At 43.4% G+C, this 13,964-nt stretch overlaps 1 protein-coding gene across 7 annotated transcripts in view; it reads right to left on the bottom strand.

The window, feature by feature from the left end:
- Positions 1 to 13,964, bottom strand: part of ARHGEF3 (Rho guanine nucleotide exchange factor 3) — a 295,453-nt gene that overhangs the window by 202,014 nt on the left and 79,475 nt on the right. The window contains exon 1 of one of the 7 annotated variants that reach the window (XM_045807394.2): positions 2,806 to 3,124. The exons of the other annotated variants lie outside the window; for them this stretch is intronic. The gene's annotated coding sequence lies outside the window, so the exon portion shown is untranslated. Of the gene's footprint in view, positions 1 to 2,805; positions 3,125 to 13,964 lie in introns of those variants that run through there. 7 annotated transcript variants of the gene reach the window in all.

The raw sequence follows: 13,964 nt of genomic DNA, 5'->3' as shown, positions 1-13,964 counted from the left end.
TGTCAGGAGGACAACACGGAACAGTAACGCTCCACCTCTGTGGAGGAATCCATGGGCAGCCAGGGGTGGGCCTGCAGCAGGAGGGAAGCCACTGTGACAGCAGGGAGCACTTCCTGCCTGGAAGGAGGTTACAACCATAGGGAAGGTTGGGAAGAAGAGTTATAAACATTCCCCCCTCCAGAGAGCTTATGGTAGACATGGAGAAATGCCCACGGGAGGAGCAAAGATGCATTTAGGGAATGATCGCAAATTCAGGTGTGTGTGTGGCTGGACTCACACAGTAGCACCAGGCCTCAGGGTTAGCAACAGAATGTATTTCCCACCACAGGAAAACAAATACAACTTGTTCCCACCCCTTGGGAAGAGCATTAGTGACCATTTCCAGAGCAGCTCCTAAGAGTATGGGTTTCAGAAGCTTCCGCGGCCCATGCACTGTGTGGGTCTAAGAGCCTAGTGCCTGGGGTAGGACCCACTTGGGGCTCCGAAAGTGGCTCCCTCCTTTTTTTTTAAGATTTTATTTATTTATTTATTTGACAGAGAGAGACACAGCCAGTGAGAGAGGGAACACAAGCAGAGGGAGTGGGAGAGGAAGAAGCAGGCTCCCAGTGGAGCAGGGAGACGATGCAGGGCTCGATCCCAGGACCCTGGGATCACGCCCTGGGCCAAAGGCAGATGCTTAATGACTGAGCCACCCAGGCGCCCCAGCTCCCTCCCTTTCTTGCTGCAGGACTTCAACCAGGCTACCTACTCTCTACTCCCTCTGAGCCTCCATTTTCTTGTCTGTAAAATGGGGATAATAATCTCTCTTCACAAAATTGAAGCATTAATATACTATATAAAATGGCAGAGAATCTGGCACTCATGGATGCTCAAATTAGCTTTTACAGTAGCCCCCTTCTGCACGAAAGGTATGTTCAGGGGCACCTGGCTGGCTCAGTCGGTGACTCTTGATCTTGGGGTTGTGAGTTCTAGCTCCACATTGTATGCAGAGCTTTATTATTTTTTTTTATTAAATTTATTTTTTTAAGTTCCATGATTTATTACTTGCATATAACACTCAGTGCACCATGCAATACGTGCCCTCCTTAATACCCATCACCAGCCTATCCCATCCCCCTCCCCCCCACCGAAGCCCTTGGTTTGTTTCCCAGAGTCTATAGTCTCTCATGGTTCCTTCCCTCTTCTGTTTACCCTCCCTTTCTTCTTCCCTTTCTTCTCCTAACAATCTTCCTACTTCTCATGTTCCATAAATGAGTGAAACCATATGATAATTGTCTTTCTCTGCTTGACTTATTTCGTTTAGCATTATCTCCTCCAGTCCCGTCCATGTTGCAGCAAATGTTGAAAAATTGTTCTTTTTTATGGCTGAGTAATATTCCATTGTATATATGGACCACATCTTCTTAATCCAGACATCTGTTGAAGGGCATCTCGGCTCCTTCCACGATTTAGCTATTGTGGACATTGCTGCTATGAACATTGGGGTGCATATGGCCCTTCTCTTCACTACGTCTGTATCTTTGGGGTAAATACCCAGTAGTGCAATTGCTGGATCATAGGGTAGCTCAATTTTCTTAGGGTACATTTCAAGACTCCCTGAACCAACGGATATGACTGAACCCCATACATGCTATGTTTTCTCCTATACGTACGCACTTATAATTAAGTTTAATTTATGAATGAGTAAGGGGATGACAACAATAATGCCTAGTAAGATAGAATTATAACAGAGGAACCCTGGATGGTTCCATCGGTTGAGTGAACGACTTTTGATTTCAGCTCAGGTCATGATCTCAAGGTCATGGGCTTGAGCCACACGACAGCCACACCCAGCATGGAGCCTGCTTAAGATTCTCTCTCTCCCTCTCCCCCCTCCACTCCCCCAAAAAAGAATTGTAACACTATATATAGTAATAAAAGTTATGTGAATGTGGCCTCTCTCAAATACCTTATTGTACTGTATTGCCCTTCCTCTTACGATGCTGTGAGATGATAAAATGCCTATTTGATCAGATGCGGTGAGGTGAATGATGTGGGCATTGTGACGTAGTGTTAGGTTACTACTGACCTCTCACAATTCATCGTAAGGAGGAGCATCCTGAAGACTCCTTCTTTAACACAGTAAGAAGGAATGTTACTTATCATTATCATCGGTAAGGCTCATGTTGGACAGCCAGTGAAATTCGCACTAATTCTTACACGTTGGATAAAATAGAAGTAAAACAAAACAAAGGCTTCAACCTGCCATATTTGTATTAGACAACAACATGACCACAAATATGAACACAATGTAACCATGAAAAGTGATCCCCTCCATTCCCTAATTTTCTGTCCCCCACTCTATTTCCCTTGCAAAGAGTACCACCTTTGCCAGCATGTTGCGTTATGTTTTAAATATTTTAATGTCTTAATTCTCAACTCAGGGCAGCATGCTAACAAAACGTTCCTTTTATTTCTTTTGTTTTACTTCTCCCTTTCCATGGAGACAATTGTAGCATTACTAAGAAAGCCAAAAAGCTACATTTTGTAAGAAAGATTAGTGCAGAATATGGTATCACCTGTGCCAGGTAATTTTTCATTCAATTTTAGAGAGAGAGAGAAAGACAGTCCCCTCTGAGCACGGAGCCCGACACGGGGCCCGATCCCACAACTCTGAGATCACGACCTGAGCCGAAATTACGAGGCAGGCGCTCAACTGACTGAGCCACCCAGACGCCCCATGCCAGGTATTTTTATTCTGTTTGAACTACTTAAGACAGTGACAGTCTCTTTCAGGTAAATGCTTCTTAGTTCTGTGTGTGATACCTGATCGAGGATGGACTGGCAGGTGGTTAGCCCGGTGAAGACCCAATTCTTTGTGGAGAAGCTCTCAGTGAAGAGGTAGTTTGCCAAATAGAAAGCTCCGCAGTCTGGCTCGTCTGTTACAACAAAAGCACCAAGGCATCCCCCAGTAACATGTTTCCATAGTCCGTACGGCCATACTCAGCTTTGTTCACTCCTGCCATGGCTGCCGCTCTGGGATCGAGCCCCACATCAGGCTCCTTGCTCAGCGGGGAGTCTGCTTCTTCTCCCTCTGCTGTTCTCCCTGCTTGTGTTCTCGTGCACTCCCTCTCTCTCTCTCTCTGACAAATAAATAAATAAAATCTTTAAAAAATAAAAAAAGAACACCTTATAGGGCAGACACAGTACCAGACATTAGAGATACAGTTACATTACATTAGTGAACAACACAGATCTGGTGTCTGCTTTCGTGAAACTTACAAAAGGACAATGAGAGAGAGAGAGAGAGAATAGTAAGTCTTAAAAAAAAAAAAAAAGAGTGGTAGTAGGGAGTGCCAAAGGGGCTCAATCACTTGGGGAGCCAGAAGGACCTCCCAGAGGAAATGAGGCCTCCCTGTGACCTGACAGAGATAAGGGACTCAAGCAGGTGATAAGACAGGGACCAACAGGCCAGGCCATGGGAAAAGCAAGCAAAAAATGCAGGAGGTATAAAGGTGATCTTTGCAAAAATTACCAAAATTGACAAAACTGGCCAAACTGACTGCTAAAGTTAAAAGAGTCAAGAGTTAAGATGCAAAAGAGAGATGTCATGTTGTAAAAACTGGAAGCTAAACTTAACATCTTAAACATCTTAAGAACTTAAACATCTGCCAATAAAGGATAGCTTAAATGAAGCTCTATTTATTTTTTGCAGTGGAAGACCCCGTAGGACAATATACTAGTGAAAAATCTCCAAAAAAAAAAAAAAAAAGAGAGAGAGAGAGAGAGAGAGAGAGAAAGGACATCCAAGTGGCAGGAGATATGCATGATATATGATATAATCCTATTTAGAATCTCACAAAATAACACTCTATTGTTGATAGCCACACATATGCGTAGTTAAGACTACAGATGAAAAGGTTTTATCAACCACAGCAGAGAGGTTCTCTCTGGGGATTGAGAAGGAAAAGGGACGGGAGTGGGACCCACGTGAGACTTCCTCTCTACCTGTAATGTCCCATCTATTCACATAAAAATTCTGAAGCCAATAGGACAAAATCATGTTTCTTAAATCTAAATGGTAGGTACAGAGATGAATGTTATAATAGCCTATATTTTGCTATATGGGTGAAACAGTTTATAATTAATAACAGTAATAAACAAATGAATAAATTATGGCACAGCCATATAGTAAAATACTGAGGCATCCATTAAAGACAATGCCTTCACCAGCAAAGTCCATAAAATACAGTATGTGGAAAAAGAAGCAGGACAACACATAAACCCATTTATGTTTACACACATGCACACACACACTCTCACGCTCACGCACGTGCACAATGAGCTGTGTACGCTGAGTGAGGGCCCTGGAAGGGCATGTGCCCAGCTGTTGACAGTGATGGATGATGTGTGCAGCCAGGGTGGGGGGTGGGAAGCACAGATGTGGACATCATCTTTTACATTATGTATTTTTCAATCTTTATGATGGAAATGTATTGTGCAATGAAAATCATGGTCATGTTTACTGAAGGGCCTCGACAGACCGGGAAGGAGGCAGACAGGCATGAGATGAGGCTGAAGAGGCGGCCGGAGCTGGACAGGGCAGAACCTTAAAGGCTTGGGTTGGGGGCTTGGCCGTGGGCTGAGGGGGCTCCATGGAAGCTACAGAGTGGGGAATGACATGCGATTTTGATCCCACTGGCTAGGGGGAAGTGAAGATGGCTGAGGGGTCCAGAATGAAGGCAGAGACCAGCTGGGAGGCTGCTGCAGGCGTCCAGACCCACTGCAGCCTCGCTCACGGGGCACTTTCTGAAGGCACAGAAGTCGCAAGTGTCCATGCAGACTTCTTTTCTCCATTTTCTATCCCTCCGCAGTTGTTTTCTAGAACAGCACTGTCCAGTAGCAACATCATGCGAGCTGCATACGTAATTTTAAACTTTTTATTAGTCGCATTAAAACGGTAAACAGAAACAGGTAAGTTTAGTTTTAGTCATATAGTTTATTTAACTCAATATATCCAGATACTATTATCAGTTCAATATGTAATAGAAAAAAGATATTAGAGATATTTTACATTTTTTCACATCTTCAAAATCCAATGAGTCTTTTGCTGGGGCGCCTGGGTAGCTCATTTGGTTAAGTGTCGGACTCTTGATTTCAGCTTAGGTCATGATCTTGGGGTCATGAGATCGAGCCCCGCATCTGGCTCTGGGCTGAGCAAGGAGCCTGCTGAAGATTCTCTCTCTCCCTGTCCCTCTGCCCCTTCCCCCTCCCGCTCATGCTCTCTCTCTCTCTCTGTTAAATTAATTAATTCTTAAAAATCCAATGAGTATTTTGCTCTTACATCAATCTTAATTGGCACTAGCCATGTTTCAAGTGCTCAGCAGCAGTACGTAGCATGTGTCTAAGATACCGGACAGCCCAGTTATAGAAAAACAACACATGGGGCACCTGGGTGGCTCAGTTAAGTGTCTGCCTTCGGCTCAGGACACGATCCCAGAGTCCTGGGATCGAGCCCCACATCACGTTCCCTGCTCCGCTGGGAGCCTACTTCTTCCTCTCCCACTCCCCCTGCTTGTGTTCCCTCTCTCTCTGGCTGTCTCTGTCTCTGTCAAATAAATAAATAAAATCCTTAAAAAAAAAAAAGAAAAGAAAAATTTGGAAGAAAAAAGTATTTCTCAAAGGCTTTAGGGATGTAGTCTCTGGAAAATTGTCTCTGGAAGTTATTTTCAGGTCACATCTTTACTTGAAGAGAGCAACAAATGAAATTTTTCCCAAATGGAAATTATCCCAAACAATGGGATGTCTATAATCTGGTCCTAAATAATATAGAACTACTCTAATCAAACTAATTCCAGAATGAACGAAAAAGAAGAGATTGCAATTATTTTTTTAAACCCATGAAATGATTGTATTTGTAGTTCGCATTTTGTAAAATGTTTGTTCAGGTCATTTACTCATTTATAAAAGGGATGTTCTTTTTTTGTTACTGATATGTAAGGGCTCTTTATAGACTCAGGAGCAAGCACGTAGCAAAATACCTGGTACTCTAGTAACCACCAAAAAGGTATGTGTTCAGTTCCATCCACTGCTAAATGAAAATGGATAAGCAAAAGGTGTTATAATGCCTGCAATGGGATGTTATTCAAAAGGACCAAGTACTGCACATGCTATGACATGGAGAACCTGGAAAACGTTATGCAAGGTGAAAGAAGCCAGACACAAAAGGCCACATCGTGTAGGATTCCATTTAATGAAATACCCAGAAGAGGCAAATTCATAGAGACTAAAAGCAGACTAGCAGTGGCCAGGGGCTGGGGGAAAGAGAGCGCGTGGGAAGTGACTGTTTAACGCGTACACAATTTCCTTTGTGGTGATGAAAACATCATGGAATTAGATAGTGGTGACAGATACACAACATTGTGTATGTACTTAATTATTGTACACCTGAAATGGTAAGATGGTAAATATGTGATGTGTGTTTGACCACAACTTTTTAATAGGGAGGGTATTCTTTGGGTAAATACCTAGTAGTGCAATTGCTGGATTGCAGGGTAGTTCTATTTTTAGCTTTTTGAGAAACCTCCACACTCTTTCCCACAGTGGCTGCACCAGTTTGCATTCCCACCAACAGTGCAAGAGGGTGCTCCTTTCTCCACATCCTCACCAACACCTGTTGTTTCTTGTGTTGTTGATTTTAGCCATCCTGACAGCAGTAAAGTGATATCTCATTGTAGTTTTGATTTGCATTTCCCTGATGATCAGTGATGTTGAGCATCTTTTCATGTCTCTTTACCCAAAGAATAAAAAATACTAATTCAAAGGGATACACGCACCCCGATGTTTATAGCAGCATTATCTACAATAGCCAAATTACGGAAACAGCCCAAGTGTCCATCGACTGATGAATATACTTGAACAGCCCAAATATATATATATATATATATGTGTGTGTATATATATACACACATATATACACAATGTGTGCATATATATACACACACATACATACACACACGCGCACACACACAATGGAATATTAGTCCGCCATAAAAAAAAATGAAATCTTGCCATTTCCAACAACGTGGGTGGAGTTAGAGAGCATCATGCTAAGCGAAATAAGTCAGTCAGAGACAGACAAATACCATACAATTTCACTCATATGTAGAACTTAAGAAACAAAACAAATGAGCAAAGGTGGGGTGGGGGGAAGAGAGGCAAACCAAGAAACAGACTCTTAACTAGAGAGAACAAACTGCTGGTGACCAGAGGGGAGGTGGGGGTGGGGGGTGAAAGAGGTGATGGGGATGAAGGAGGGCACTTGTCCTGATGCACACCAGGTGACGTATGGAAGTGTTCAATCACTACATTGTTCACCTGAAATTAGTATTACACTGTATGTTCAAATGGCTAACAGACACATGAAAAAATGTTCAAAATCATTAGCCATCAAGGAAATTCAAATCAAAACCACACTGAGATACCACCTTAAGCCAGTTAGAATGGCAAAAATAGACAAGGCAAGAAACAACAATTGTTGGAGAGGATGTGGAGAAAGGGGATCCCTCCTACATTGTTGGTGGGAATGCAAGTTGGTACAGCCACTCTGGAAAACAGTGTGGAGGTCCCTTAAAAAGTTAAAAATTGAGCTACCCTATGATCCAGCCATTGCACTACTGGGTGTTTACCCCAAAGATACAGACGTAGTGAAGAGAAGGGCCATATGCACCCCAATGTTCATAGCAGCAATGTCCACAATAGCTAAATCGTGGAAGGAGCCGAGATGCCCTGCAACAGATGACTGGATTAAGAAGTTGTGGTCCATATATACAATGGAATATTACTCAGCAATCAGAAAGAATGAGTTCTCAACATTTGCTACAACATGGACGGCACTGGAGGAGATAATGCTTAGTGAAATAAGTCAAGCAGAGAAAGACAACTATCATATGATTTCTCTCATCTATGGAACATAAGAACTAGAATGATCAGTAGGGGAAGAAAGGGATAAAGAAAGGGGGGGTAATCAGAAGGGGGAATGAAACATGAGAGACTATGGACTATGAGAAACAAACTGAGGGCTACAGAGGGGAGGGGGGTGGGGGAATGGGATAGACCGGTGATGGGTAGTAAGGAGGGCACATATTGCATGGTGCACTGGGTGTTATACACAACTAATGAATCATCGAGCCTTACATCGAAAACCGGGGATGTACTGTATGGTGACTAACATAATATAATAAAAAATCATTATTAAAAAAAAAAAAAGTATTACACTGTATGTTAACTAACTGGAATTTAAATAAAAACTTTTTTAAAAGGGGAAAAAACCCTATGGTTCATTGCTTTAAAATTTTTTTAAAAATTTTAAAAACAATGAGAATAAAGATAATTTTCAGGCAAAATAAAAGATATATACCTAATGGGAAAAAATCCTCATGAAATAATAATGCAAAATAAAATACTGTTAACTATACCAGAAGCAGGACTTGTATAAATAAAAGCCAGGAGCTTAAGCACATTGTGCAGCCTGGGATCTGACAAAAACGGCACAGATGTGAAGTTTTATCGGCACTGGTGAGAAACCCGCCCTACAATGCCCTGTTTCGGAGACACATATTTATGTGAATCCTTCAACAATGATAAAAATTCCCACACTCTGGCTTTCTCCGCTTCCTGCCATTCTCACTCCCGGCCCTGGCTCCCTGTGCTCAGAGATTCTGCGGCAACACCTATTGCATCCTCCGCTCCCACCTCAGGAGGCATTCTGCCGCACTTCTCTTTCACCCTGGAGCTCCCTGCAAAGCTTTTATCTTCAGAACAACTCTCATGAATGCAGTCTTCCAGAAAAAGAACTCTCAATGGTGGGGCGCCTGGGTGGCACAGCGGTTAAGCATCTGCCTTCGGCTCAGGGCGTGATCCCGGCGTTGTGGGATGGAGCCCCACATCAGGCTCCTCTGCTGGGAGCCTGCTTCTTCCTCTTCCACTCCCCCTGCTTGCGTTCCCTCTCTCGCTGGCTGTCTCTACCTTTGTCAAATAAATAAAAATAATATCTTAAAAAAAAAAAAAGAACTCTCAGTGGTAAATGTTAACGTTTCCTACGTGGTGCCACGAAGCAGCGGTTGGTGCAGTGGTTAAAAGTGCAGATGCTTGGGTGCCTGGGTGGCTCAGTCGATTAAGCGTCCGACTCTTGATCTCAGCTCAGGTCTTGATCTCAGGGTTGTGAGTTCAAGCCCTGCACTGGGCTCCACGCTAGACATGGAGACTACTTAAAAAAAAAAAAAAAAAAAAAAAGGAGTACAGATGCTTGGAGCCAGCTCTGCCATTCACTAGTTCTGTGACACAGGACAAGTGACTTACCTACTCTGTTCCCTACTTTCCCCATCTGTAAAATGGAGGTAGTAACAGGATTCCCTTGTACACACACTGACAGAACATGAATACGACCACACGCCCTTGAGAGAGGGAGAACAAGTTCTACAGTGGAGGCCATCCCTTGGGCCCTCTGAGCTCTGGCCGTGCATGGACCCTGAGGCAAGCCTGACATGGGCCATGGATCTCAGTTTTCCCTCTTTTCCAGCCCTCTCTCAGGCTTCGCTGGGTACTAGATAGGCACTTTTTTTTTTTTAACAGATTTTCTTTATTTATTTGACAGAGGTAGAGACAGCCAGCGAGAGAGGGAACACAAGCAGGGGGAGTGGGAGAGGACGAAGCAGGCTCCCAGCAGAGGAGCCTGATGTGGGGCTCGATCCCAGAACACTGGGATCATGCCCTGGGCTGAAGGCAGACACTTAACGACTGAGCCACCCAGGCACCCCTAGATAGGCACTTTCTGAACAAAAGTTCCTCAAATTCAAGATAGTTCCTCAGCTAGGAATTGTTCAAATGAACAGCACCAGAGGGAAGGGACCCTGGTCACAAGGGCAGGTCAGACTCTAGCATGACACCTTCCCAAAGGCATTTAAATGCATTCTGGATTACATATAACTTTCACCTTATTAATCCCACTGTAGTTCCCATGCTGTCTCCTTACCCAGGAGAAAGTATCTACAACATGCCATAACTGCCCTCAGGAAATGAAAACCAGAACACTCAGAGACACCATCCCATCACGACAAACACACCAATGCCCCTGCCTATTTGCATATTTCAAGTCCAGGGTGGGCCACAGGCTGCTCATTTACATTTATATGTGTTGGACAGCCACCGTAAACCTTTCTAGAACAAAGTAAACCCACCGAAGAGAGACAGCAGCCACACAAGGTGGTCAGAGCATGGACTCTGCAGTCTCCAAGACCCTGGTTCACGCCCAAGTCTACCAAGTGATCTTGGCAACTTACAGAACTTCCCCGAACCTCAGTTTCCAACTTGAAACCAAATGCAAATCGCAAACCAGTGAGTCCAGATGCTACAAAGAGCAGCTACTCCTACTATCTGTCTATTTCCCTACTCTGCTTTGTTTTTCTCCATAGAATTGATCACCTCCTCACGTAAGCTCTGAGAGAACGGAACTATGTTTTATCTGCAGCATCCCGTATTCCCTCAATGATGCCTGGCACATAGTAGACCCTCAGCAAATATTTAGAGCTAACATTTATTAAGCTCTCAGTGTGAGCCAGGTAGTACACAAAGCACCGTGCAGGGATTATTGACTCACTCCTCATAGCAACCCTATGCAGTCTGTCTCACCACGCCCATTTTCAAGCTGGAAACTGAGGCTTCGGGAAGTTTGGGGAGCAGAAACCACATGGTAAGGGTCTTACAGACTCCAGCAAGGTTTTGGATTTTAATCTGAATGAGATGGGAAGCCACAGGAAGATTGTGAGCAGAGAGGAAACATGACCTATGTTTTAAAAGGACTGTTCTCAATGCTGTGTAGAGAGAACACTGTAGGGGCAAGACAAGGAGCAGGGAGGTGGTGAGGGAGGTCCTGCAGTAGCCCAGGTGAGGGGCAGCAGGGATGTGGACCAAGATGGTGGTGGTGGTGAGCAGTAGTGCAATTATGCACATATCTGAAGATAAGGTAATAGGATTGGCCGGTGGGTTGGATATGGAGGGAATTTAGAAAGAAGTAAAATTAGAAATTAGTGAAATTAGAAAGAAGTAAAAGACGCTCTAATAATTTTAGCCTGAGCAACTGGCAGATGGAGAAGACCTATGGGGAGGAGCAGACTGGGGGACAAAAATCAAGAGCAGACAGATCATCTGTATTCCTATCCATCTCAAATGGAGATTAGAGTGAGCAGCTGGATACAAGAGTATTTGCAAGAGGCATCAGCCTTTAGACTGAGGAGGAGCCCCACTTTGGTGAGGGGAGAACCAAGGGAGAGGAGCATTCCAGAAGCCAGGTAAGAAAGTGTTTCAGGGAGGGAGTGCTCAACTATATCATTAGGTAGGGGATGGAGAAATGCCCAATGAATTCAGCAAAGCAGGGGTCCCTGATGAATTGACAAGATAAAGTGAATGGAGCTGGGGACAGAGCTGAGACGGGCCTGTTTCAAGATTACCCAGAAACAACATCTGTAGAAAATCTAAGTTCACAAAGATCTTAGGCACTGGCCAGTCCACTAAAGTCATTAAAATGTGAGCTCCCTAAGGGTGAGCACTTCATCTGGCTTTTTTTTTTAAACATTTATTTATTTATTTATTTATTTATTTATTTGAGAGAGAGCAAGTGAGCACGGAGGTGGGGGAGAGAAGGAGAGGGAAAGAGAGAATCTCAAGCGGACTCCCCGCTGAGCACAGAGCCCAAAGCGGGGCTCGATCTCATGACCCTGAGATCATGACCTGAGTTGAAATTAAGAGTCGGATGCTTAACTGACTTAGCCACCCAAGCGCCCCCTCCATCGGTCTTTTTGATGTTTTATTCCCACCCTCTGGACACCTGGCACATGATAGATCCTCAATAAATATTTGCAAGACTTTTTTGAACATTCTTGACATCTCCAGTCAAACAGTACAGGTCAACGGGAACTTTGCATCCCTAAGAGGATGGTATGGAAGACAGCGAGGAAACTCATACACAAATCACCCCAAGATGGAACGTTTCACTCCCTTCCATGACTAAAGAAACCAGAATTCACACTACTTGGCATTTATTCAGGACGGACATAATGTGTTTTCCAGCTACTCCCCTCATTGGCATTCAGATCTATATCATCGGTGGATTGAACGGCTTCTCACTGGCAACACCAAATCTCAATGTTCAAGCTAATTATAAGCTGGTCTAATGAGCAGAAATTAGAGAATATTTTTAAAAGGATGTTTTGTCACAGTCTTTTGGAAACCCAATTTAGGAAAATCGGTGTTTCATATTCTCAAAGTGCTGACCTGCAGGGATGTTTCTAGATGTTTAAGGGTCACCGTTAAAAGCAAGGGGCTCATTCTCCCTCTCCCCACCTGCACCCATCTGAATTATGGCACATTTTCAATGGGAAAGGCTTCTGTACATCCTAAGGAAATCCACATCCTGCATCTCCGGGTCACAGGCCGGCAGAGAGAGGCCTCGCGTCCCTCCGGAAAGGATAATTAGTTTTCTACCCTTTAATCAAGGAGCAGCAGATTGTTGTTTTTCTGAAGTTTTGCCTGGGGAGAGCCTGTTCTTTCCCGAGTGTGTGTTTTTCTAACCAGGACTCCTTGTACGTACCCAACCTTCCCTGAGCCAACACTGAGAGGCACTCCCCCTTTATCTGAAATGAAAAACTGAAGCTCTCCACTGATGACAGCCTCTGGCCCCTCAACTCCACAGATGTGGGATCGGGTCATGGTCATTGCAACTTACCAGCACCAATGACCTTTTACTTATGGACCAAGAGAATCCTCAATCTCTCTGTTGTGGAGGTCATGGTTTTAAGGGTTTACTTTAAAAAAAATGCTTATCATGTGCCAGACACTAAGTGCTTAATATATATTAACTCATTTAACTCTCAAAACAATTTTATAAGTTAATACTTTTATTATTCCCACTTTACAGATAAGGACACTGAGGCTCAGAGAGGTTAGATGACTTGTCCAAAATCACACAGCCAGTAGGTGGCAGAGCCAGCAATGAAACCCAGGTGGTCTGGCTCCAGAAAACGGAGAAACAGATGTTAAAACCACTGCAGAAGCAGTGACAACAGAGAAAAGATGGAAACTGAAATGCTTACTATGCGCTAGGCCCAGAGCCAATGTTACTGGTCGGCTCCTCTTTACACAAAGTGCAACTGGACTTTAATTTTTTATTTATGTTTTTCAATTGGACTTTAAAAATAACAATAATAATAGTGATGATCAGAGATTAGTATTATGCGTTGATTTTTCTACATCAGCAAATAAAAATCCATGCAGATGCATTGGTATATTTTTACTGTGTGCATGTTACTTTGATAAAAGTATAATTTTAGTTTAAAAATTTTAATGGCTGAGTTTTCTTAATGTTTCAAAGGTATCTGAATCAAATAAGCACCTCTTAGAAGGTGTTTTTTAAAAATCACCCTGAACTCTCTTTCCGATTTTTGTCTTAAAAAGAAAAGTAAGAGGGGCACCTGGGTGGCTCAGTCAGGCGTCTGCCTCGGCTCAGGTCATGATCCCAGGGTCCTGGGATCAAGTCCTGCATTGGGCTCCTTGCTCAGCGAGGAGCCTGCTTCTCCCTCTGCCTGCTGTTCCCCTTGCTTGTACTCTCTCTCTCTCTCTCTATCAAATAAATAAATAAAATCTTAAAAAAAAAAAAAGAAAAGTAAGAGAAGTCTTTGGAATTGTTCTATCAGACTGTATACAAATCAGAAACAAAAAGGAAGAAGATAAATTCATGTTTTTCAAATCCTGGAAAGCTTTAGCCCAAAAATTATATTCACAGACACCATACTTTCCTAGTTTCTATCTAACAGGCATTCTACGAAGGTTTTTTTACCCAGGGTGGGTCAGAGGAAAGTCTTCACACTTTATTCAATAATATATTGATCAGGGGTGGTTCAGTCGGTTGAGCATCTGACTTCAGCTCAGGT

The sequence above is a fragment of the Ursus americanus genome, chromosome 14, assembly GCF_024610735.1.
Source record: "Ursus americanus isolate L20-20 chromosome 14, mUrsAme1.1.p, whole genome shotgun sequence".
Taxonomy (NCBI): Eukaryota; Metazoa; Chordata; class Mammalia; order Carnivora; family Ursidae; genus Ursus; species Ursus americanus.
Note: the sequence above shows the minus strand (reverse complement) of the source record. Positions and strands in the feature narration are given on the sequence as shown.